Source organism: Sus scrofa, chromosome 2 (assembly GCF_054392235.1).
Source record: "Sus scrofa isolate SSC_HxYL_T2T_F1_AM1 chromosome 2, Sscrofa_HxYL_maternal_Yorkshire_Landrace_v2.0, whole genome shotgun sequence".
Classification (NCBI taxonomy): Eukaryota; Metazoa; Chordata; class Mammalia; order Artiodactyla; family Suidae; genus Sus; species Sus scrofa.
Window position 1 is genome coordinate 33,926,945 of NC_139384.1, and position 24,794 is coordinate 33,951,738.

At 39.7% G+C, this 24,794-nt stretch overlaps 1 protein-coding gene across 16 annotated transcripts in view; it reads left to right on the top strand.

Annotated features, from left to right (window-relative positions):
• Positions 1-24,794, top strand: part of LOC146405318 (uncharacterized) — an 887,521-nt gene that overhangs the window by 476,162 nt on the left and 386,565 nt on the right. For 4 of the 16 annotated variants that reach the window (XR_014837136.1, XR_014837138.1, XR_014837132.1 and 1 more), the window contains one exon: positions 14,671-14,834. The exons of the other annotated variants lie outside the window; for them this stretch is intronic. The gene's annotated coding sequence lies outside the window, so the exon portion shown is untranslated. Of the gene's footprint in view, positions 1-14,670; positions 14,835-24,794 lie in introns of those variants that run through there. 16 annotated transcript variants of the gene reach the window in all.

Here is a 24,794-nt window from a genome sequence, read left to right on the forward strand (position 1 = left end):
TTATTGTCTGTCTCTCCCATCAGAATGTAAACTTCAAAAGGGCAGGTAAATTTTTTTCCTGCTCTTTGTTGTATTCCTGTGTCTAGAGCAATGCCTGGGACAGAGCAGATTCCCAAAAGTGTTTACTGAATGAATATTCAAACTTCCATCTACTGACAAAGTTAACCCATAAAATTGCTGCTACTTGAAGCTGACAAGGGAGTACCTCCTGAGACCCAGAACCTTGACACCACTCAGTTTTCCCCAAGAGCCTTCTGTGCTTATTATCTTTGTATCAACCTATGTACATATTAACTGTCTAGTCAATAGCCTTTGCTTATGAATGAGACAAGTGTATCCCAGAGTGAAAATGCTATGCCCGTGGTCACGATGGCTAGTTTCTTGTGGAACTTGAACCACAAATACCTAAGCATGTGTTGTGTATAAACCTTCACTTCAAATGAGGCCAGAAACAGTCCCTGACTGATTAACATTAACCCCAAATAAAGAACTTAAACAGGGAATACAAATTTGGGATTCATCTAGAGGTTAAGGAAATTTCCACATCAAGCTGTGAGTCAAGCAGAAAAAAGAAATTTTAGGAGTTGGTGCCGAAGTCGTTTAAAAATTATCCTTTTCTGACCACCGAAAATATTTTTCTTACTTATAAACTCTGGTCAGAGAATTTGAGCTAGGTAGGAGCTTAATGGCTGCCATTCAAAATGAGTACTACTTCTCCAATTTGTGAAACATAGCATTTAAGCAAATAACAACCTTTCACTGCTTGATTCCAGTGTGGGGGTATATAGCCACCTCTCATTTCTCCCCAAAGCTCTGATAAATATGACTCATTTTTATCTGTGTCAGATGAGCAACATCAAACCTTAGTATCATGTGTGTATCTTTGAAATCCCTCCCTGTGTTTCTCTTATCTTGTCAGATCCGACAATTTAAGGATAGATCTTTCTTTCTAGCCTTGTACAGTTAAACTGTATAACAAGTTGATTGCCAACCATTTAATGTTCTTTTTTAACATTTGCTTTAGAGATTGCTTATGTGTTAGGGCACTTATCAAACAAACCCACATTTTGACACCCACGTTAATATCAAAAGAGACCATTTAATGAGCAGTGTTCTTATCGAGAAAAAAATGAAGAACTCTTGAATGGTAGAATAATCTAGATTGTAAAAAAGTGTAACATTACCTCCAGAAGGGAGGGAGATGTTAGACCCTGGAGGGGTTTGGAACCTGCCTAATGCATGGACAGGGCAGGTCTTCCTGCTGCTGTGGTCTTCCCAAGATTATCCCCCTGTTCTGCTAACGCACTGGTGCATGGAGTGGCAAAATCAAAATAAAACAGGTTCTTGTTTGGGGAGAGATGAAGAAAGCTGGCCTCCTCCCCCATGACTCACCCAGTTGGCTGTGAGGTTGAACAAGTCTTTTTTAAGACTGGGAGGAGAGTGGAGGAGGCAAGAGGAAAGCTCTGGAAGGCGATGCAGAAGTTGAGTCTTTTTAATAGTGCCTGGGAAGGTGCAGATATGGATCAGATGGAGACTGGGTCTTGGCAGAAAGCGAACACTTTGCAGAGACGTGATATTTGGAGAAATGAACACCTAAAATAGATTATAGGGCACCTATAAAGGTTTGTTGACAAGAATTTGCAGAATCCTTCTGTGTTCATCTTTTTTGAGCTTAGGAAGTGTCTAGAACAGGACCTATAGCCTAATAGGTGCTCCGTAAACAGCAGCAATTATTGTCATGAATCCCTTGGCACCTCACTCTGCTCTGGAGGTACTGTGGCAAAACCAGTGAATATCATTTTAAGAATCCAACAACCCAATTGAAAAATGGGCAAAAGACCTGAATAGACATTTTTCCAAGGAAGATATACAGATGGCTAACAAGCACATTAAAAAATGCTCAACATCCCTGATTATTACAGAAATGCAAATGAAAACTACCACGAGATACCACCTCACACTAGTCAGAATGGCCATCATCAATAAGTCCACAAATAAGAAATGCTGGAGAAAGTGTGGAGAAAAGGGAACGCTCCTGCACTGTTAATGGGAATGTAAGTTGGTACAACCACTATGGAGATCAGTATGGAGATACCTTAAAAATCTCTACACAGAACTACCATATGACACAGACATCCTACTTTAGGCATATATTCAGACAAAATTTTCCTTGAAAAAGACACACGCACCCACATGTTCATTGCAGCGCTATTCAGAATAACCAAGACATGGAAATAACCCAAATGTCCATTGACAGATGATTGGATTAGGAAGATGTGATATATACACAATGGAATACTACTCAGCCATCAAAAAGAACAAAATAATACCATTTGAAGCAACATGGATGGAACTAGAGACTCTCATACTGAGTGAAGTATGTCAGAAAGACAAATACCATATGATATCACTTATATCTGGATTCTAATATAAGGCACAAATGAACCTTTCCACAGAAAAGAAAATCATGGACTTGGAGAATAGACTTGTGGTTGCCGAGGGGGAGGGAGTGAGATGGTTGGGGATCTTGGGGTTAATAGATACAAACTCTTGCCTTTGGAATGGATTAGCAGTGAGATCCTGCAGTGTAGCACTGGGAACTATGTCTAGTCCGTTATGATGGAGCATGGTAATGTGCGAAAATAGAGTGTGTACATGTATGTGTAGCTGGGCTCCCATGCTGTACAGTAGAAAAAAAATTGTATTGGGGGAATAACTATTAAAAAATAATAATAAAAATTTAAAAAAAAGAATCCAAAGGCCACATGTATCCCAAATGCATTCTCCTGATCGTTTGGTTATAGACAAGTCATTTAAACTTTCTGGGCCCTAATTTTCTAATCTGGAAAGGAGGGTAATGTCTGTTCTGTTCATCAACATGCTATACAGCGTTGAAGGAAGGCTAGTAGGATAATGAATGTAATAATTGTAATTTTATTAAGGAAAAAGTACAAAGGATGGCAGTGGTGAGGATGATGGTGAGGATGATATTTCTAGCTAATTTTGAGGTCTTATCTGGCATAGTGCTAAGGAAATTTCACATATGTGGTATATTCTTATTGAAAAAACATGAAATAAGTACTTCCCAGTTAAGGAAACTGAAGCTCAGTGATGACATTGAAAGTTGAAATGGACAAGTAAGTGGTAGGGTTAGTTTTCTAACTTAAAGTGTGTGCTTTTTTCATCATGCCATGCTGCCTCTGGTTATTATTATTAGCTAATATTGATTAAGATTTTACTACCAGCCAAGCACTACTCCATGAGTAGTTGTTTCACTACATCTAATTCCCACAACACTACCCTGAGGGCAAATTTAAATATCACTGTCATCATTTTACAGTTGAGGAAATAATATCATCATTTATTTCTATTCATTGTACACAAGGCCAGCTCCAGCCGTCAGAAGCTTTCTTCTAACTGGGTCACAGAGGGTTCCAGCTGCCCACCCACTACCAGCCCCACAGGGATTCAGGAGAATGCTATTTATGTCTGCTGCCCATCCCACAGAGCCTGGCACCCAGCTCCCTGGGGGAGGACTGCTCTTTGGAATTCCTGGCACGGCCTCCATTCTCCTCCTCCTCATACGCTGCTCATCTCTCTCAGTAATGCCTGTGTTCACTTTGAACTCAGGCACAAGCAAGCATGGCCCTTGGTTAGGGGCTGCAAATTGGTTACTGATGTCTGGTCAATGCCTCTGGCATCTAAGGCTTCAGGAAGGGGACTGGGGGCGAATTACCAGCGGCAGGATCTTCACCTGCAGCCAGCCCTCTGGGAAAGCTTGTTGGCAGGATTTTCTACCTACCAAGTCCACATTTTTTTGTGTGTGTGCAGCTGGGTTTGCTGTAGGTCTCTGGGGCATTTCCTTCCCTCTCTGAGCCTCTCTGGGGTTGGGGAGCTGGTAACCTAGGAAATGATGGGTGTGGGGGAAGGAGGCTTTGGTTGTACCGAACTGCCAATGTGATTGTCAGCCTGGTGGGCCGGCTCTAAGGTGGTGGGTGTGTGAGAGGGTGTGTGAGGGTGCTGTGAGTCTGCGTGCCCATGGTTGCTGGAGTGCTGGCACAGGAGAGTGGGCGTGATTGCAATGTGAGTGATGCACGGTGAGGGTAATTGTCAGGCAGCTCAAAATTTTTTCCTCTGCCTTTTTTCTTCTTCTACTTTTTTTTTTTTTTTCTAATTTATAGTAGGCAAAGAAATCCTCCTCTGCAACAGTGAGGTGATATTTTTGAAAAGTTTCCAAGGGGATGAATTATATGCTGGCTCATTTCTTCAGTGTTATTGATTCTCCAAGGCTTTGTGACTAATGCTTCTTAATGAGGGGTCTGGGGTCAGGGTGAAACTTGGGAGGACAGATTTCCCTATTTTTTTCGCTGTGAAAGGGATGCAAGCCAGATGCATCCTGGAGAAAGGTTACCTGTAGAGTCAACTTTAGTTTTTGCATCCAGTGTTCACTCCCCACACCTGTGCTTTGGTTGTACTAGATAAAACTTTACTTCAGAGAAAACATCTCACCCTCATTTTCAATACATGGGATTGGGTAGGGCTGATCCCACATGCATTTAGATGTGGGCTCATTACCCAAACCCTAGTATATATCATGTAACTACTATGATGGTTGATTTAGGGATGAACCTGTGACTCAATTTAGAGCAATGAGGGTCAGACTTAAAATTGAGTTATTTAAGAATAGATTAAAAAAATTAATAATCTCAAAAGTAAAAGATATAGTTTATAAATTCTGGCAGTAATCTTATAGGAAGGGCCTGTGTAAAAATGAAGTTAATAATGAAAGATCCAGGAAAAGAGAGTCCAAGTGATGTCATCTGAGCCCCTGGATCCATCTGTTTTTGAGGCCAATTCTCCCCAAAAACTTTTTCATCATGTGAACCCATAAGCTTCTTTTGCACTACAATCAGTTTGAATTGGGTTTTCTGCCACAGGAAAGCACTGCTTTTCAACTGAGAGAAACTTTGCCCTCAGGGAATTTGGTGGTGTGGGAGATATTTTTGGTTGTCATAACGGAGATGCTACTGGCATCTAACAGATAGAAGCTAGAGATTTTTTTAAACATCCCACAGTGCACAGGATGCCCCCCTATAGCAAGTAATTATCTAGTTTAAAATGTTAATATTGGAGTTCCCATTGTGGCTCAGTGGAAAATAATCTGACTAGTATCCAGGAGGACTCAGGTTCAATCCCTGGCCTTGCTCAGTGGGTTAAGGATCCAGAGTTGTCGTGAGCTGTGGTGTCGGTTGCAGATCTGGTGTTTCTGTGGCTGTGGCATAGGGCAGCGGCTACAGCTCTGATTTGACCCCCAGTCAGAGAACCTCCATGTGCTGCAGGTGTAGCCCTAAAAAAAAAAAAAAAAAAAAAGACCAAAAAAAATGTCACTATTGACAATGTTGATAAACACGGACACACATGAAACTGTAAAAGTCTTCTACTAGGTAACAGGACTGTCTTTACCACCTCTCCCTTCCAGGGTCAGTTCATCTTCTCAGGGATAAAACCTTGGGTTAGAGATTCATGGAGGATCCTGTAGCCTCTTTGATTCCCCAGCAACAATACTGGACAAAAAGCCAGTTCTGACTTAGCTCCAATGGCTTTGGCTTCCATTTGAAAATGGCTAATAGTTACAAGTCAAACAAAGGCTGTATGAGTGTCCTCATATCATGGCAGCTGGCCTTCTCTGGAGCAGATGATCCAGGAAAGAAAGCAAGGAAGAAACCACCCTACCATTTGTGACCTAGTCCTACATCATCACTTCCACCACATTCTATTCTTTAGAAGGACATCACTAAGTATAGCTAGCTCACTTCCAAAAGAAGGGGAATTAAACTCTACTATTTGAAGGGAAGAGTAGCAAAGAATTTGTGGATACATTTTAAAACCACAACACACTGCTTCTTTGAATGATATCTCAGGTATACTCATAATTCTCCTGGTTATTCTCAGATAATAAAACTGTTCATCCCAGTCTAACAAAAACTCTTACTCAATTTTTAAGTTTTTCACTTCCCCCAGCTTGTGCTTGTCCACCAAAGGGAAGGAGAATTTGGTTGAGTCTGCCTTCTTCCTTTCTTCATCTTTTTTTTTCTTTTCTTTTCTTTTTTGTCTTTTTGCCATTTCTTGGGCTGCTCCCGCGGCATATGGAGGTTCCCAGGCCAGGAGTCTAATCGGAGCTGTAGCTGTCAGCCTACACCAGAGCCACAGCAATGCGGTATCTGAGCCGCATCTGTGACCTACCCCACAGCTCACGGCAACGTCGGATTCTTAACCCACTGAGCAAGAGCAGGGATTGAACCCGCAACCTCATGGTTCCTAGTCGGATTCGTTAACCACTGTGCCACGACAGGAACTCCCTTTATCTTTTCCCCCATTTAGTCGCAACTCTTAGGGAGCTCCTTTAGGGTCAAGCATTTCTGGGTTGGGGCGAGGAGTTTTAAGAAGTCATAGCCTGGTTTTGTTCATGCCTGTGTTTAGTAGTGCCGAAGCTGAGTGCTTTTCTTATTGGACCTTTTTAGACTCTTAAAGATTTTTCTCGATAGGAGTCTCTCCAAAGGCAGATACAGCTTGAAAATGAGATCGCTTCTGTAAATGATCTCTTACAACTTCTCTCCTTAGCTTCTGTCTTCTCCTTCTTCTGCCATTACAGGCCACTCGAGCCACAGCCAAGCTCTTGAATGTTACTCTTAAAACTCTCCTCATTTAGCTTTAGATGAGCAAGAAATACTCTTCTCACTCCCACCTCATATCGAGGGTGATGGTTGGTGCTTGAGAGCATTTTTCACCCAGCACAGTAGAAAAACTGTTCCAAGTTGTTTTCTCTGTCCACGCCTTCAACCTTCAACCTTAAGGTGCTTGATGACCTAAAGACTGAACATCCCACATCACATCTTTTAACATAACCTGATTTATGTGGCCTTCTGCCTATAGTGTTGTCTTCAACTGCTGAGGCCTCTGTAGAATTTTAAAAGGATTGAAAAAAATTACATTTCACATCATATTACATCTTTGTAGAGTAACTAACAGTTCCTCATATTCTAGGCTTTTAACATCAGCTTCGATATATTTTCTGCTCAAAATGGGGTTGAGGAACTTTACTGTCCATGCTCCAGAGCAACAAAGATTTGATTACAAAATTCCCAATGTGATTGGTAATTTTTAAACTCAGATTTTGATCATGAAACGTGATGGGAGAAGTAGAGCATACTGTACCAGTATAACCTACCAAGAAAACCTCAGCTCCATTCTTAGCAGCTCATTGGTGTCTTGGCAGAGATAATCATCTTTCTGAAGAGCCTGTCCTATTGACTCTTTGGAAAGCCTGGTTTAATCATAAGCCATTAAGCATTCACACACATTTATTATTGATATAGCACTTAGCCTTCTGGCCTCCCAACACTTTCCCTGATAGCACCCTTTACTTTATCTGCTATGCTTAACATTTCTGATGGAAATTAACTTTGCAGGATATCATGAAAAGGCAGTGGTAGATTCACAGTCCTTCCATTGGCTTAGAACTTCAATTTTGTCATTACTCTGAGAATTGAGACCAAATATATAATTTACGGGGAAAAGTATCTTTCTCTCTGTGCTAAAATAAAATAGTGCTCTATTTGTGTTCCTCTTAGGATACTGTTATTTCTATATTATAGATATTCCTTTATAGAACTTATCTTTCCTAACAAACCCTATAATTTCATATTTTTCCCCCAGTTCCATACTGCTCCTCTTCCCACTGCATTCTCTGCATCCAGATGTGGAGTAATAGGTATATGTTTGATTCAAAATCATATATTAATTTTGATAAATGAATGAATGATTAGATGAATCATTGGAGATTTTAAAAAATAGAATGCGCTCAGAAAATCCACATTACTAAATTCCATACTCCCATATTGGAGAACCACCTTTGTCCTCTTGTCACCTTGCTGCATACAAAACAGAGGCTGGGAATCTGCCCAACTCATCACAGATTGAACCAAGGGCAATCAGCTGGCCCAAACTGGACCAAATGGATTTTTCTTGGCATTTATATTTGTGAAATTATGTGGATGAACCTTTGTCAAGTAGTGCTGATGAAGTGGTTTATAGAGAGAAATAGAGATAGGAATGGTTTGGCCCGTACGAGGTTATTTTGATTCTTTATGGCTTTGCCGTCCCTGGTGACTTTTACGTTCCTGGTTCTTGATTCTACACTTCTTTTTTGAGCTCATGGATGCTCCTTTCTAGGTCTTAACATAGACAACTTTTGTCACTTTGGTCTCGGCTTGAGTGTCATCTCCTAGTAGAAGCCTTCCCTTAAGAGTTTAGGTTGGCATGCTTTTTACCCTAGATCCCTTCTGCTTTATTGTCCTCATAGCATTTAACACTGTAAGTGGGTGCTAATGAGCTTTACACATTTGACTTCTTATTTATTATCTGTTTCCCCTAATAGAATACATCACATGACAACAAATACCTCATCCACTTGGTTCCCCATGCCTTTTCCAACACTGTAGAATAGTGTTTCCACATCAGAGGCTTAATAAGTATTTTTTGAGTAAATAACAATCAGAGTAAGTCCTCTTCGTTAATCCAGCTGTTTTGAGGGGGCGTCTGTTACTCCATACATAAAAGTACCAACACCTAGAGCATGGAAGCTGTAGGGGTTATCAGTGCCCATATTAGTGAAAGGTCTTCTAAGATAATCATCCGTTTCAACTTGTCCACCAGCTCCACAGCAAGAACCCTATAAAAGATCTTCCTCACATCTGATCTGCATTCTGGTTTGTTTGTTCAATCATTTTCTTCCCAATATCTTCTAACCACTAAATTTTGTATTTATTTACATCTGTAGACTACTGTGGAGTATTCTCAAACTTGTCCATGCTAGTAAGTGCATCAAATCATGCGTCAGCTTTCATATGATTCAGGTACTTTGCAAATGGTGATGGTGAGTGTGCTGATTGAACTTTGTCTGAAATCTTTTTATGTAATAGTCAGGAATAAATTATCATAAAGTTTTGGAGCACAGTTCCCACCTGTTTAATGTTGAAAACTTTCTGAAGGAGTTTCAGGGAGATTAAAGATGTGCAGCCAAGTACTCATCCTGTCTGGGAAAGAAGTGAGAAATTCTACCTTGTAAAGGTCTTCCAGAAACCCAGAAGCACTCAGAGTTATCTGGGATAGATGTGGCAACAAGTCCACCACGTGACTCATTTGTGCAGGATATTCGGTCCTATCGATCTCCTATTGGCAGCAAGAACACTGCACATCATCTCAGGAATGAAGTGTGGGAGTGCATTGTTCAACTCTAAGGTACTGAGTGTGCGGGGGCCTCGCGTGCTGTGGAGCAGGCTCCAAATGAGTCAGATGTCTGTTAGGAATGTTTCTTTGGGTCTGTTGCCTGTGCTTTCTATCTCATATGCTTTCAAATACCTTTCAAATAGCTTATACTCACATTTTGCTGCCTAAAATGGCCCAGACTCAAGATGACCTATACAGTTGCATCAAGCCCCAAAAGATGACATTAGGAAATAGTCCAGTGGCTGTGGTGTCACTATTCTAGATTAAAAAATGATATCACAGAGTGGCAGGATGGACAGAGGTTGTATCTCTACAGTTAGAATTTGCATTTGAATCTCAGCTCAATTATTCCCTAGCTATCAGACCTTTGACAAGATCCTTCAATTCTCTCTAAGCCTTAATATTCCTTAGGCCAAAACTTATTGCTGCGGCAAACAAAATTAACCTCATAGGGTTGTGGTGATTATTGAATAAAATAACATAAAGCAGAACTCTTCATCATTGTTCTATTTGGTAGGCGCGTCTATTTTCCGCAGAACTTCTTTTTTAATGATAACAGCACTGATAACATATCATATTTCTTCAGCGCTTACCATATGCCAGTGTTGCACTAACTGCTTTACTTTCGGAGCATAGTCAGTTATCTTACCTATATCTATTCTTCTGTGTTAACAGAATCCTAAATTATGTGCCCAGTTTAAAAGCTACATTTCTTAGCCTCTCTTGAAACTAGGAACAGCCAACTATAACAAAGTTCTGGCAACAGGTTTAGATTCAGAAGTCTGCTATGGATTTTTGGGAAAGCTCTGCCACTTCCTTGTTACTTCCTCTTTCTGTTTTCTGCATAAGGTGCAGAGGTGAGCCTAGGGGAGACCAGCCCCCTGGCTTTCATCAGGCAACCATGAGAAAGCAAGCCTTATATAAGGATGAGAGAACAAGAGGACGGAAGGATTCTGGGGCGTTTTGGAGCCTCAGTACCAACCTTGGAAAAACTTCTAGACCTCTAATTTATGGGGAAGATGTTTTCTATTTGGTTAAACTTTTACAATTGAGTTTCATATATGTGCAGCCAAATGCAATCCCTAATGTACAATGTACATTGTCTTATTTAGTATTCTGATAAGTTTTTTGACATTATTATTACCAAATTTATTGTATACTAAGGCTATTGAGACATAGGCTAAGTAACCTACTCACTGTTAGAAATAATGTACCTAGTAAGTGAAACAGGGATTTAAATTCTATACTTTAGCCAGTAAAATATACAGTGAAAATGAAGTTCCTTCCCTGGACTTCCTAACTATTTCACCAGACTTTGAGCTACCTTTGTAATCTACAAACTCATTTTGACTATCTGCATTTTTTTTTTTTTTGTAACTATTTCTTGGAATTCTGCCAGACCACAAAGCCATTGGAAAACATTTGAGCCCACATGGCCATTCTGGCCTTAAATAGCTATGATCCTATGCCAGTCATTTAGCCTCTCTGGTCATTTTATGGAGGAATGGCAGGATTAAAGTTCTTCTACTTCTGTTTGTGATGCTAAAGGTATAATTTAACAGGTTTCTAAGGATTCAGTAAGCCGATCATCAAAATTTTACTCTAATTCCATCTTGTGACCCAGACAGTATTGAATAAATATTAATCAATGACTGTGCTAGGGACAAAGCTACCTTTTTCTGATACTCTCACTTTTCCTTTAAGGCATCGGCTTTTTATTCTTTTTATTTCCATCCAAAATCCAACATCCCATTAGATGGTTTGGGGGAGCTGATCCAGTTGAGATCAAAGACCATTTCTTCCAAAGAGCAAAGCTTACTTCAGTCAGGGCAGAAGCAAAGGCAACAAATCAAAGGCCCTAAAAAGTCATATTTGGGGTAAAAAAAAAAAAAAAGAAAGAAAGAGAAAAAGTACAAACCATCCCTTAGGTGAAGGAATGGGGTTGATATACAGATTCAGAAAAATAATCTTCAAATAGAAACTAGCAAAGCAAAGCAATTTTAGTTGCATGGAAGGAAGAAGAAAGCAAGGCAGTAGGCAAAAGGGGGAGCATTGGTATTGGTTTTGAAGCTTTTCGGAATGACCAGAGCATTAAAAAATTGTCAAGAGAGATTTGAGCTAACAGGATAATATGGTGTATTATGAAACATACAGAATGATTAAATAGGTAGAAAGTGCTTTGACTTAAAGCAGAATCTTTATCTGAGGGAGATCATGTCAATAACAAATCTTGAAACTTGCTAAATAATGCTGTAATACTGCAGTAGGTTGGGAGAAGGTTGCTGTCTGCAAGCCCAGGAGAATACCCTTGACAAGAACAGAGTCTGCTGGCACCTTAATCTTGGGCTTCCCAGTCTCCAGAACTGTGAGATATAAATATCTGTGGTTTAAGTGACCCCTTCAATGTTATTTTTAAATGGCAGCTCCTGGAGTTCCTGTCGTGGCTCAGTGGTTAACGAATCCGACTAGGAACCATGAGGTTGCAGGTTCGATCCCTGGCCTTGCTCAGTGGGTTAAGGATCTGGTGTTGCAGTGAGCTGTGGTGTAGGTTGCAGACGCGGCTCAGATCCTGCTTTGCTGTGGCGTAGGCCGGCAGCTACAGCTCCAATTAGACCCCTAGATTGGGAACCTCCATATGCCATGGGAGCGGCCCTAGAAAAGCCAAAAAAAAAGTCAAAAAATAAATAAATAAATTAATTAATTAATGGCAGCTCCAGCTGGCTAAGACAGTCTCCATGAAGTTCTTGCAGCAGATTTAAGTTTGAGGTCCTAATAATATATGTTGGCCTTCGCACAGAGAAAATCAACCTGGGATGAGGAAAACAGCATAGATATTGGAGCCATAGTTACTTTCCAGACTCTTTGTCTAATTAATTTGCTAACATCTCAGAGACTCAATTTACCCATCTGGAAATAGTGCTAATAATCGGTATAGAAGGACTGTTTGCACTAAATAAAAATAACAGAGGTAAGGCTTCTTGTGAAATGCCTGATATGTAGTAGCTACACAGTGAATATTAATTCTTCCTTCTAATAACCATGGGTAAATTGTCTTCTCTTGGCTTATGTAGACTCTAATTTTACTTGCTATATAACCCATATTTTAGAAGCCAATTTTCATGCGAAGAGAAGAGTACATTGTGTGTAGTAAAAAGAGTACATTGTGAGTAGTTCTGTAATGAAAGGTGCACTAAACAGCATAATAAATTTGTATCTTTATAATATGCTATTTGGAGACTGATTGTATCTTATCATACCTCTGACTGAAATTTGTGCTTTTCAAGGATTTTGATAGTTGTTTGGTGAGCTTCACTTGACCTCTTTTTGGGGAGCTGAATTGGATTGAATGTCTGATACTGACACGATTTTCTCCAAAGCAAATGTGTTTTATACTCATGTGGAAGAAAAGTAAATCACCATGCTGTCCATAGAAACATCATGGACATTCTGGGTTTAATTTAAAATGTGGGAGAGATAGAGAAGTTTGTTTTTGAGTTTCTTAGGGAGTCATTTCTTTATTTCATTAATTACCCCCCAAGAAATGAACACTTTCAGGCTCTAGTATGAAAAAAACAAAACAAAACAAAACAAAAACAGGTGCAAAAGGCATAGCACTTCCTCAGAATAAAGGTCTTTGTTTTGTGAATTTTTTTCGGGACATTTTAATACTAAGATTAGCCAGAGTTACTAGTAGAATTCAGTAGGTACCTTGGTTGTAGACAGTTGTACAATACCCTAATCTTGTTTTATGGGTTAGAGTTTTAATAGGTGTATACATCTGTTTTTACAGAGATAGTGGGGAGCATATTATGAGGAATTTGGGATTTTTAGCAAGTATTCTGGATACTGAATTTAGACTCTAACAAGAAGGAAGCTCTCTACTAAAAACGTCTGAGTTGTAGTGATTGATGTCATGAGCGTGTGTATAAAAGAGAAGCAGAGGATTTGGCCTCCCTTGAAGGTTTAACAAAAGAAAATTAAGAGGGTATCCAGAATCATGGCCACTATTGTTTTGTTTTTTGGGGTTTTTTTTTTTGAGCCAAATTCTTTGGCTAATTAGATATCATGAAATGTGAAGAACAGGCTACTTTCATTTTAGATGCATTTAATTTATTACATTTCTGTTTTGTGCCAGCAACTTTTTGAGTACTAACTCTACTACTGTGACCAAGATGGGCTGAGGTCATGCCCTTACTATGAACACAGTGCAGTGAGGGAGAATGACAGTAATCCAAGAAATAGATATGTACATAAGATAATTTCAGCTAGAGGTAAGTTATGTGGAAAAAAAATACAGGCTAAGAGGAGAATAACTGGGAAAAGGAGACATTACTTTCAGGGGCTGGTCAGAGAAGAGGATCTTTGAGCTAAGGTCCTAATTAGAGAAGGAAAGGAGAGACATGAGAAGGAGGCAGAGGCATGTTGCTGAAAGGTAAAGTTATCCCAGGAAAGGGACAAAGGAAGTGGCAAAGGCCCTGGTGAGAAAGGATTTTGGTATGTTCAAGAAACAGAGAATTCTGGCTAAGAAGCCTGTTAGGAGAGTGGACCTGTGAGCTCTTACTGATACTTCTCTAAATCAGATTAGTTTCATGGAACACTCTAGGCTGCCAATAGAACTAAGGCTCTCAAACACTAGACCATAGTCCTAACACATAAAAATAATCCTCAGGCCCATTTACAGTCTTATTGGGATGGGGTGTAGAAATCTATTTTTTAAGAAGTTTTCCAGATGATTCTATGTGTATCAATGTGGTTTCCTATCACCTTTGTGGTCTATAAAAGTCCTGCAGTGAGCAACCTCTGGAAGAGATACAGAAATAGTTCCATTGCAATGTCCAGTTGTTAGAAGACTTAGACACTGTGTGAGCAAGTGAAATATACTACAGGGATGGGAGGACCCACAAAATCACAGAATAAAATTAACATTAGAAACCCTTATGTGGCAGGTTCCACCACGCTAAGAGCAAAAGTTACTGTCATAACAGAGCTCCCTCATGGCTTAGTGGGTTAAGGACCCAGCATCATCATTGCTGTGGCTCTGGTTATTGATATGGCTGAGGATTCAATCCCTGGCCTGGGAACTTCAGCATGCCATGGGCTCAGCCAAAAAAAAAAAAATTGCTGTCATTAGATTCTGCCACTCATTGTATCCACCACCTTGAGAAGAGGCTGCTACGAACCATGATGCTGAAGACCCCCACCAGTATCTTTGGCAACTGCCAATTAGGAGATACTGCTTTTGGCTGCTCAAGAGCCTGGCATCACCCATAGTTGGTCAGAAACACTTCTGTTTTATTGGGGTAAGGTTAATTAAGAGAATGGTAAAGTGTGGAATAATCTTATAACAAGATTAATAGCACTATTATGGTGATTTTCTTTCAGAATTCTCTCCAGACTTGATCTCTTGGGAGACTAAGATCACCACCTCTGATGCATTCTTCAATAAGAGAAAAGAAATATGGCAAGGAGGGAGCCTCTGAAATTGCTGAGAATAGATTCTTCCTAACTAGAGAAACCATGAAATCAGCTCCATCTTTGGATCCCTGGTGAGCCTTGAATTGAAAGGGTAACAGAGTAGAAATATAACCACAGGCTGGATCTTCTGAGGGTTGTGGTTACAAAGACCACACATTAAGTGGTTTAACTCAGAAATTTATTCTCTCACAGTCCTGGAGGTTAAAAGTCCAAAATCAAGGTGACCACAGAGCCACAGTCTCTCTTAAGATTCAGTAGAAGAAGGCTTCTTTGCTTCTTCCTAGCTTTTTCTGATTGCAGACAGTTCTTGGTGTTTCTTGTCTTTAGATGCATCATTCCAATCTCTTCCTCCATCACCGAATGGCCTCCTCTGTGTGTGTCTCTCTGCCTCTGTTTTTTCTTCTCATAGAGACACCAGTCATTGGGTGGAGGATCACTGTAACATAGTACGACCTCAACTTAATTCCAGTAGCAAAGATCCTATTTCCAAATAAGGTTATGTTTTGAAGTTCAGTGTCAATATGAATTTAGGGCAATATCATTAAACCCAGTACACAGACAATTGATAAGATGATGTGTTTTCTTCTTTCTTTAAAACATTCAACTGAAAACGAGACTAATTCAAGGACAAAATAGCCCTTACAGTTGGAACAGTAGCCACTTGCACACTGATTTTGAATTTTTCTGAATGGCTGTGGCCATTGTCCAAGTCATACAGATAAAGTGAATCTAGTTTTCTTGGATTCCACTACCTAAGTTCAAGACTGGAAGCTTGAAAAAAAAAGTGTGATTGGGGTGAACTAATGTCCAACCATTTCTTTGGGTCTCCATCTCTTGTCTTTTCATGAAATTAGAGCATCAGAAGTTGACAAAGATGTTGGTGGGGGGCTTAAAAAATTGTCTCATAGTCACCCATTGAACCACAAGGCAAATGCATTGATGAAATCAGTTGGCCCTCATTTAGCAAGGTTCCGAAGAATAGATCATAATGAAGGACTTCAAGGTGGAGAATCCAAATGGCTTCAGAGTCAGAGAATTTTAACTTAGGGAACAGCTTGAAGATAAATTTTACATAAATCCTAGTTTTTCCTGGTATTATTTTGTTCACCATCTGATAGCTCAGACAACTTACTGGCATAAAACTTTGTCCAGTAGTATAAAAATACTGGCTTTTCCAATGTTGCCCATTTTTGCACTGATCATTTCAGGCATAAGAAGGAGGTTAATGATGAAGGACTTGGTAGTATAGATAAAAGTCTTTAGGCTATGGTTCTGTATTGTGGTGACAAAAACTATTTGAGCATTTTGTTTTCAGAAAAAGAAAAGCTCTTTTATAATAACAAAATAATGTGAAGACTGGGTACACTTGTCTGTAGAATGCAAGAGTTAGACCCTAAGGTTTTGGCAGAGACAGAAATTAATAAGGATTGGCACAATTTATTAAGTAGCTAAACATCTTTCAAAAGGAATTGATCTGAAAATAAATCCCTAAGAAATATCTTTGCACATTTAATGCAGACATGAATTCATCTGATGGTACTCTTGATTATGTTTTTATGGGCACTTTTGCCCTGATGTTAGTAATTTGTGTGTCTTTCATGGTACAACAGTTGTTAGGGATGCAAAGCTGAAGAAGACATGCTAAGATAATGTTTTTATTTTTTGTAAAATTTTTTTATGGTTATGGTTTAAAAAAAGAAACCCTTTTACATCCAGTTATTTTTTTCTTCAAGGTGATGCACTAATATATGATACTATATACTATAAATCCATATAATCTCCCTGAGAGAATCCTGTCCTCATCTCTCTCTCTCTTTTTCCTAGTTAAAGTAAGGAGCTTTCCATCCTCTGTTACCCTTATCCAGACCCTTACCCTTGGCCCAGCTTCTATGATCAATAGGTCAGGGATCACTAAGCTGAAGTGGTCAAATTTGCAATGTCTGCTGACATAGTCTCAGAGGGTGCTGTCTTAACTTTAATATTCAATCAGAGAAGGAGTGCGTGTTTGGAAATAGTTCCCAAAACTCAGAGCAATCTGCCTGCTGTTTCTGAAAGATCATTCTGCCTTTAGCAATTGAGCCTCAGCAGCAGAAGCAGCACAGAAGAGATGATACAGTTCTTTTTCCTGTTTAACCTCCAGCCGAATTTTGTTCTAGGTCAAGCCAGATCCCTCTCTGTACCCTGAACTCTGGGATGATGCTAATTTGTAAAGTTAAGGTGCAGTATAAGCTAATGACTTACATTGGGAGGAAAGTCCTCTCTACCTTTGGTAACAGAGGATTACATTGAGCAATTACACACATTAGGGACATTTAACTCCCTCCTTTGAAGCAGACATTTTTGGCTACTGGAACACACCAGATGCTCTGGCAATGGGGATGATGTGTGATGTTGGTTACTGATTTGCATATAGAAATGAGTGTTGTGGAAAAAAATATGAGACAAAATAAGAATAGGGAGGGAGATAACTACCAGGACTATGATGATCAATAAATGTTAATATTTGTTTTGACTAGGATTGTTTTACTCCTCTTTAGCAGAAATTTTACAAAAAGAATAAACAAAGTAGATGGTTGTTTTCCAGGTGGAGCATTATCAGGATTATAATTGTTTTTCTTATGACACAAAATATTAACTGTATCTTCCATGGAGGACACACATGTAAAAAGAGAAGTAAGTTAACTAGCAGAGGTGGTAGTTATCCCCTGCCTACTTCCAACCTTCAATTAAGCCCATTTTTAGCCATTCTGCATCGACTAATGTTTTATTAATATACGGTCTCTATCCCACTTTGGCTCGTAAGATGGATAGAGCAACCACTAATTACTACTCATGCATATACTTAGGTAGGACTATTTTTAGAGTCTATATTGAGAAATCTATATAGTAAAGGAGCTCTCCAAATTTATGATTGCAGACAGAAGGTTCAGGTCAATAGAATAATGTTGCTCCCACCAAAGTGAAGTACATGGTTGTTTTGAAGTTTTCCCAGTATCCTCATTTAATTGCTGTGGGCTACAAGAGTTGATATGTCTTTTGTTGCTCAAAATAAATTTCTTTAATTAATGCAATTTTCATGACTAGGAAGTCTAGTCTAAAGGCTATGTACAAACTGACAATTTCCTTTCTAATTCCAGCTAAACCTTTCAAGCCTTTGTGTTTATATGTGAAGAGACAAGGGAGACATGACCTTTCATTTCAGCGTGGGTAGATTTCTAGCTCATTCTTGACTGCCACTAACCAAGGTCAATATGGAGAGATTTCTCCCACCATGTGTCACATACTTGAATCTCGGCCACTCTTGCCTTATCTTTTTCTACTCTGCCTACAGCAGTAGTCTCATTTGATCAGTTCAAAATCAGAACTAATTCATTTATTCATTCAAGAAAATATGTATTAAGTACTCTCCTAGGTTGAATAGCGTCCCTCAAAAATTCATATCTACAGAGAAGCTCAGAATATGACCTTATTTGGAAATAGGATTGTTGCAGATGTAATGCATTAAAATGAGGTCATACTGGAGCAGGATGGGCCTGAAATCTGACAAATGATGTCCTTATGAGAAGAGGTAAATTTGGACACAGAGACACAGACACACACAGAGGGAAGAAGTCAATTTATAATGATGAAGACAGAGGTTGGAGCAATGCAGTTATAAGCCTAGGAAGCCAGAGGTTGCCAGCAGCCACAAGAAGCTGGAAGAGGCAAGGGAGAATTCTTCTCTAGAGCCTTCTGAAAATGCATGGCCCTGCCAACACCTTGATTTCAGACTTCTAGCTTCCAGAACTGTGAGAGAGAATACATTTCTGTTAAAGTACCAATTTGTGGTGATCTGTTATAGCATCCCTGGAGAGTTAATACAAATGCCTATTATGGGTCAGTAATTGTGCCAGGCAGTAGGTATACTTCAGTGATCTAAGTCAACAGTTTCTGTTCTCACAGACCCTGATATTGGAGGAAATCATACTCATTTGTTTGGAAATACACTTCAAAAAAAATTCAACATTTATTGAAAGAATATTTTCATTGTTCTTCAAGTCTATTATAAACTGGATTGTCACCCCCCAAATTTATATGTTGAAGCCTTGACCTCAGAAAGTATTTGGACATAAGATCTTTAAAGAGGTAATCACATTAAAATGAAACAGACTGATCCCCAATCCATTCTGACTGCTGTTTGTATAAGAAGGGGAACTTTAGATACACGCAGGGGCACCAGGAATGTGCAAGCAGACACATGCCACAGAATATGATGTGAGGACCTAGGGAAAAGGCAGCTGTCTGCAAGGCAAAGAGAAACAGGGGCCTCAGAAGAAACCAACCTTGCAGATACCTTGGTCTCAAGATTTCTAGCTTCCAGAACTATAAGGAAACACATCGCTAGAGTTCCCTAGTGGATCATTGGATTAAAGATCCAGCATTGTCACTGCTGTGGCTTAGGTCACTGTTGTGGGGTGGGTTCGATCCCTGTCCTGGGAACTTCTGCATGCCATTCAAGGGGAAAAAGAAAGAAAGAGAAAGGAGAGGAAGAAAGAAAGAGAGAGAGAGAGAGAGAGAGAGAAAGTAAGAAAGAAAGAAAGAAAGAAAGAAAGAAAGAAAAAGAAAATGCATCTCTTGTTATTTAAACCACCCAGTCCATGGTATTTTGTTATTGCCGCTCTCTAGCAAACTAACACAAGGGCTTACACATATTAATTTGTTTATTTTTTATAACATCCTTTTATATTAAGTCTGGTTATCCCTATTTTAAGCATGAAAAAAAAGAAGATTAATTAATTCTCCTGTGGTAAGCTGAATAATGCCCCCCAACGATATCTAGGTCTAATTCATGGGACCTGTGACCATTACCTTATACTGTAAAAAGGTCTTTGCAGATGTAATCAAGTTTAGAATTTTGCACTGAGGAGATTACCCTGGATTATCTTGAAGGGCCCTTGGTAACCACAGGTGTCTTTGTAAAAGGTAGGTAGAGCAGATTTGACTTTGGACAAGATGATTGGACAGTGAATGCAGAGATTGGAGTGGTGTGACCATGAGTCACATAATACTTGCAGCCACCAGAGCTGGAAGTAGCAAGGAACAGACTCTCCCCTGGAGCCTCTAGAAGGAACCATCCCTGCCATTACCTTGATTTTTGTCCTGTGAGACTCATTTCTCACTAGTATCCATGAGGATATGGGTTTGATCTCTGGCCTTGCTAAGTGGGTTAAGGATCTGGTGTTTCCACAAGCTGTGGTGCAGGTCACAGATGTGGCTCAGATGCCTTGTTGCTAAAGCTGTGACACAGGCCGGCAACTGCAGCTCCAATTTGACCCCCAGCCTGGGAACTTCCATATGACTCAGGTGTGGTCCTGAAAAGAAAAAACAAAAACAAAATGTCCAGCACAGGATGTGTTCTATACTAGGCACCCAATTAATGCAGCTATTATTACTCTCATGACTTGAATATACAAAACTTTCTCTGCATGCAAATCTCTCTAAAAGTTTCTGAGCCACTTACTTTGCATTTATGCTTCTTTAAGGCAATTATCCTACTTTCATTAGCCATTCTTGGATCAAAATAAGAATATTGCTATGTAGTTAACTCATAAAGCTGAAATATTTTGAATATCTATTGTAAAATACATTGTGAACATTTTTTGGCCCAGTTTTCAAATTCACTTCCTGGAATTCTGATTTTATCTCATCTGATTTCTCCTTCACTCTGCCTGTCATTTGCCTGTTTGCTCTCATATTCCTTCCTTCCTCTCCTGTCCCCTGATCTGCTCTGAATCTTGGAGGGCCAACCAATGCTGTTTCTAAGAATGACTTGCCAGCTGGCTTCCTTGCTTCCTTCTAGGTTCAGACAACAGAAGCCCTGGCAAGAGATTGGATGGTCAGAGGATGGAAGAATCCAGAATTGTTCTTTCCTTCACTTCTTTGCTCCCTGTGACATCTCTTCTAGGTGCTACCTCTTCTGCAGGTCCATATCCTGCTGTAAAGCCCCTCTTTTTGGCCCTGTCTACTGGGTTCTGGTAATATCCACTCCTGGATACTTTTCTACTCCCATCCCAGGTATCAGTGTGGCTCTCTGATGTTATTAATCTTGAGGTTGCCTCGAGTCTCCTAGTTGGCTTTCAATTTGTCCTAGTCCTTACTTTTTATTATTTTTTTCTTTTTTCTTTTTTTGCTTTTTAGGGCTGCACCTGCGTCCTATGGAAGTTCTCAGTCTAGGGATCAAATTAGAGCTATAGTAGCCCGTCTACTCCACAGCCATAGCAATGTGGGATCTGAGCTGCGTCTGCGACTTACACCACAGCTCATGATAACGCTAGATCCTTAACCCACTGAGCAAGGCCTGGGATTGAACTGTGTCCTCATGGATACTAGTCGGGTTCATTTCCACTCAGCCACAATGGGAACTTCCTGTCCTAGGCCTTTTTAAGTAGTTCATGCTACTAAAATCTCTCTACTGAGCTAGTATGTGTGAGTTCTGTTTTATTGCCTGGACCCAACAAATACAACCACCTTCCTCTCAACTTCGCCTTGAGTTCAAACCCAAAACATGATTTTATCTCTATGTCCTCTACTTGGCAAGTACCCAGGCCTGTTCCTGGTTTTTGTGTTTTGCATCCATCATCATTAAAGTTTTCTTTGATGTTTTCTGCTTCTTGCTCATTCTGTTTGACTCTGTATCCCTACCTGCTTCTTTTATCATGTTGCATCTACCCATCTTGCAGTCTCAGGTGAGAACCACTTTCCCTGACCCATTTCTCATATCTGAATTCCTTCTGCTCTCACACCTCTCAGCTGCCACCTTTGAACATTCTGATGCCACTTTGAACATTTAGCCCATTGTCTACCTGGCAATGAAACTCCACACTGAGTTCCGTGCTTTGTCTCTGTTCTTTACATGGCACCGTGCTTATCTCTAGCCCATATCTCACTGCACTTAGTTGTTTGTCTCTCTTACTAGACCATGAGCTACAGGAACTTAGAGACTTTATTTCGACTCTGTGTCCCCACAGTCATTCACAATGTCTGGCAAAGGGCATATCCTGAGTAAATGAATATGTTGGAAAGAAGAGTGGTGGTTGAGCTGAGAGAAGTTGAGGGCAGTCTTAATTACTATTTTCAAGTTTGTATGGGAGATGACGAGTTTAATAGGGGCATAAAATCTTCAAGTTGGAAGAAATCCTAAAGGCCAACTAGACATCTGGCAGTTGGTTGTTTTCCTCATGAATGAAAACTAGAATAAAGTGTAACAAACTTAAAGAAATGTGGTTTCAAATGGAAATACAGAGGTCCATTCTGACTGTTGAAGTGATAGCAACCCAAGACACAAGACTAAAGGGTCTCTAATTCTGGAAATCTGCATGTAAATAATAATCCAGTTTCCAATCCTGGTGACTTACATGTTCATGTCTTAAAGACTGCAGGCTGGACCTGACCCTTTCTCAGGGCTCCCTCTGGTTATAGGTTTCTAGATTAGGTCTGAGTTTGAGGAGGGTTGGAGAACAAAAGAACCTGATTAACCTTATAATTCACAGCATTAAAATAGACATATAAGTGCTAATTAAAATGTTTATTAAACTGAAATGTGATTGAACTAGGTTAATTGGGACCAAGTTCAGGAGAATTTTGAGATAGGAAAGGGAACGTTGCCATCTAATCAGTGAACATAATTCTAAGTTTTGAATAGCTTTCACTAATGTTTATGTATTTAGCTGAGGGCGATTTGGAGCTAGAAATAGCCTTTCTTTCTTTTTTTTACACAGGCAGAGAGGTAGCATTACCATCTCAATTCCAATCCCTTTCGCCTGCTGCTCTGAGAAACATTTTATAAATGAGGGCCCTTGTGTGTCCAGTGTTCTTACCCTGCTTTCCAGGGGGTCACACATGGGAGGCATGGAGCACTTCCATCTGCTGGGTTCGTGTACAGGATAATGCCTGCAGCATTCCAGCTGGCCCTGGACCCAGTTCTTCAACCTAGCTTCCACATGGGAAGTTCTGATGTGGAATGAAAGGCTGATGACAGAATCTCTTAAGGCATCTCTAAGTCAGTTAAATCCATACTTCTGGGAGGCAGACGAGAACCCCAAGATATAATAAGGAATGAAGGAGCTGACCTTTTAGAGAGATACAGCCCTCTGTGGTGAAAGAGTATGACCTCTGTGGTGAAAGAGTATGACTTCTGAGGACAGCTGGTTTGAAGCTGGTTCTGTGCCTCATGGGCTGTGGAGCCCTGGGAGAGTAACTTGTCTCCTCTGTTTCTTCATCTGTACATTAGGATGGGCTGGAAGGTGATTAGACTCTTTCTGAGTTCCTTTCCAGTGACAACACTCCTGACATGATGGAAACACTTTCTCAGCATCATGGTCATGGAGACAAATGCAAGGAAGCCAGAGGATAAGGGTATATGAGTATGAACCTCCAGAGTTGCTCTCTTTTCTTACTCTTTCACAGTCTTATTACCCAGGAGGTGTTGTTTTGTTTTGTTAAATTTTGTATCATTTTGGTGTGGAAATGGAACTTCTTCATAAGAGAAAAAAGCCTCTGGGCTGTTACCACAACCACAGATGGGCTCCTTCTGACTTTCTTGCAAATAGGTTCACAGTGAGGGTTCAGACTGAGGAACATCAAAACACAGAGTAATTGCACAAGCTCAGGTGTCATAAATTGACCCCAAGTAAGGACATGTTGTATTTATTTTATCGCTTCAGCGAAAATTGAGTACCTACTATGGGCCAAGATCTGTAAGAAGAGGATTAGTCAAGGATTTCTATGGAAAATTTTATTCTCTATCTTATTCCACATTTGATCCCATTTAACTCAATCACCTAATACTGATCATGTACCTAAGCTGTGAAGTCCTAATGAGAAGACTTTCTTGAAGCTCCAGTTAGAATTAGCCACCTGGAATATCCATTGCCACCTAGAATTAGACTGCGATTTTTCATTCTATTTAACACTTAATTCATTCTCTTTTTTGTTGGAGTTCATTGTTAGGTATTTCCTCACCCTAACACATAAAATATCTTTTTGAGAGCAGAACTGTCTTACTCATTCTTATATATTTTCCTTCTTTAATTCTTAATATAATATCCAACATGTGATAAAGCTTAACAAATATTTATGAAATATGTGTAAGCTAATAAGAACTAAAACTGACAGAGTCCTTGCCACATGTGAGGAATGATTCCTGACATTCTATATGTATTATCATGCTTAGAATATTTCCATAGCATAGGTACCACTATTACCATTACTTCATCAGTGAGCAAACTTGAGGCCCAGAGAATTTTAGTCCCTTTATCAAGGTCATGTCCTAACTAAAAAGCCTGTACTTTTAGTCATTATGCTATATGATCTTTTAGCTAATAAATCATCAGTGATTAATCCAAATGGGTGGAAATGTAAGTGGATATCATCAGCTATTTTTTTTTTTCAGGGAATCCAGTGATGGTGTTTGGTGAGAGATTTGACTGACGTGCATAATAAGAATTGTGACCTATTTCCCCATTTGGTTGCTCGTTAATGCAGTCAGTGTTTAAATCATCATCCTTTCTACATTTCCCTATATAGCTTAGAGATAGAGTGACATACTGGGTAAATGGAAAAGCCAGAAGCCCAGTTTTCGTCTTTTTGTGCTCCCTAATAATAATCAAGAGAACATGAAAGATAGTTGTGATGAGTTTAAAGGGTGGTGGCTGGTGGTGATAGACTGTTAGGACATGGGTGGCTTACTCACCACAGTGACAATAAGGACCTCTTTTAAGATACCCAGAAAACAAGTATAGCTTGTGGACTTGGAGACATGGAATATCACATCTGAGTGACTGAGCTTTTGCATAGATCATGTGCCTTGCAGTGGGGAGACTGGCATGAGTGTTCACACACACATATTGTCTCCTGAAACCTACAAGAAAATCATATCTAATCCAGGAATAATCATCTGAATCTGTAATGTTTGTCAAACATTCTCTATCTGTAAGAAATGTCATTGTATTCGAATATGCTTTCTTTTCATGATTAGCGAGAAAGAAAACTGG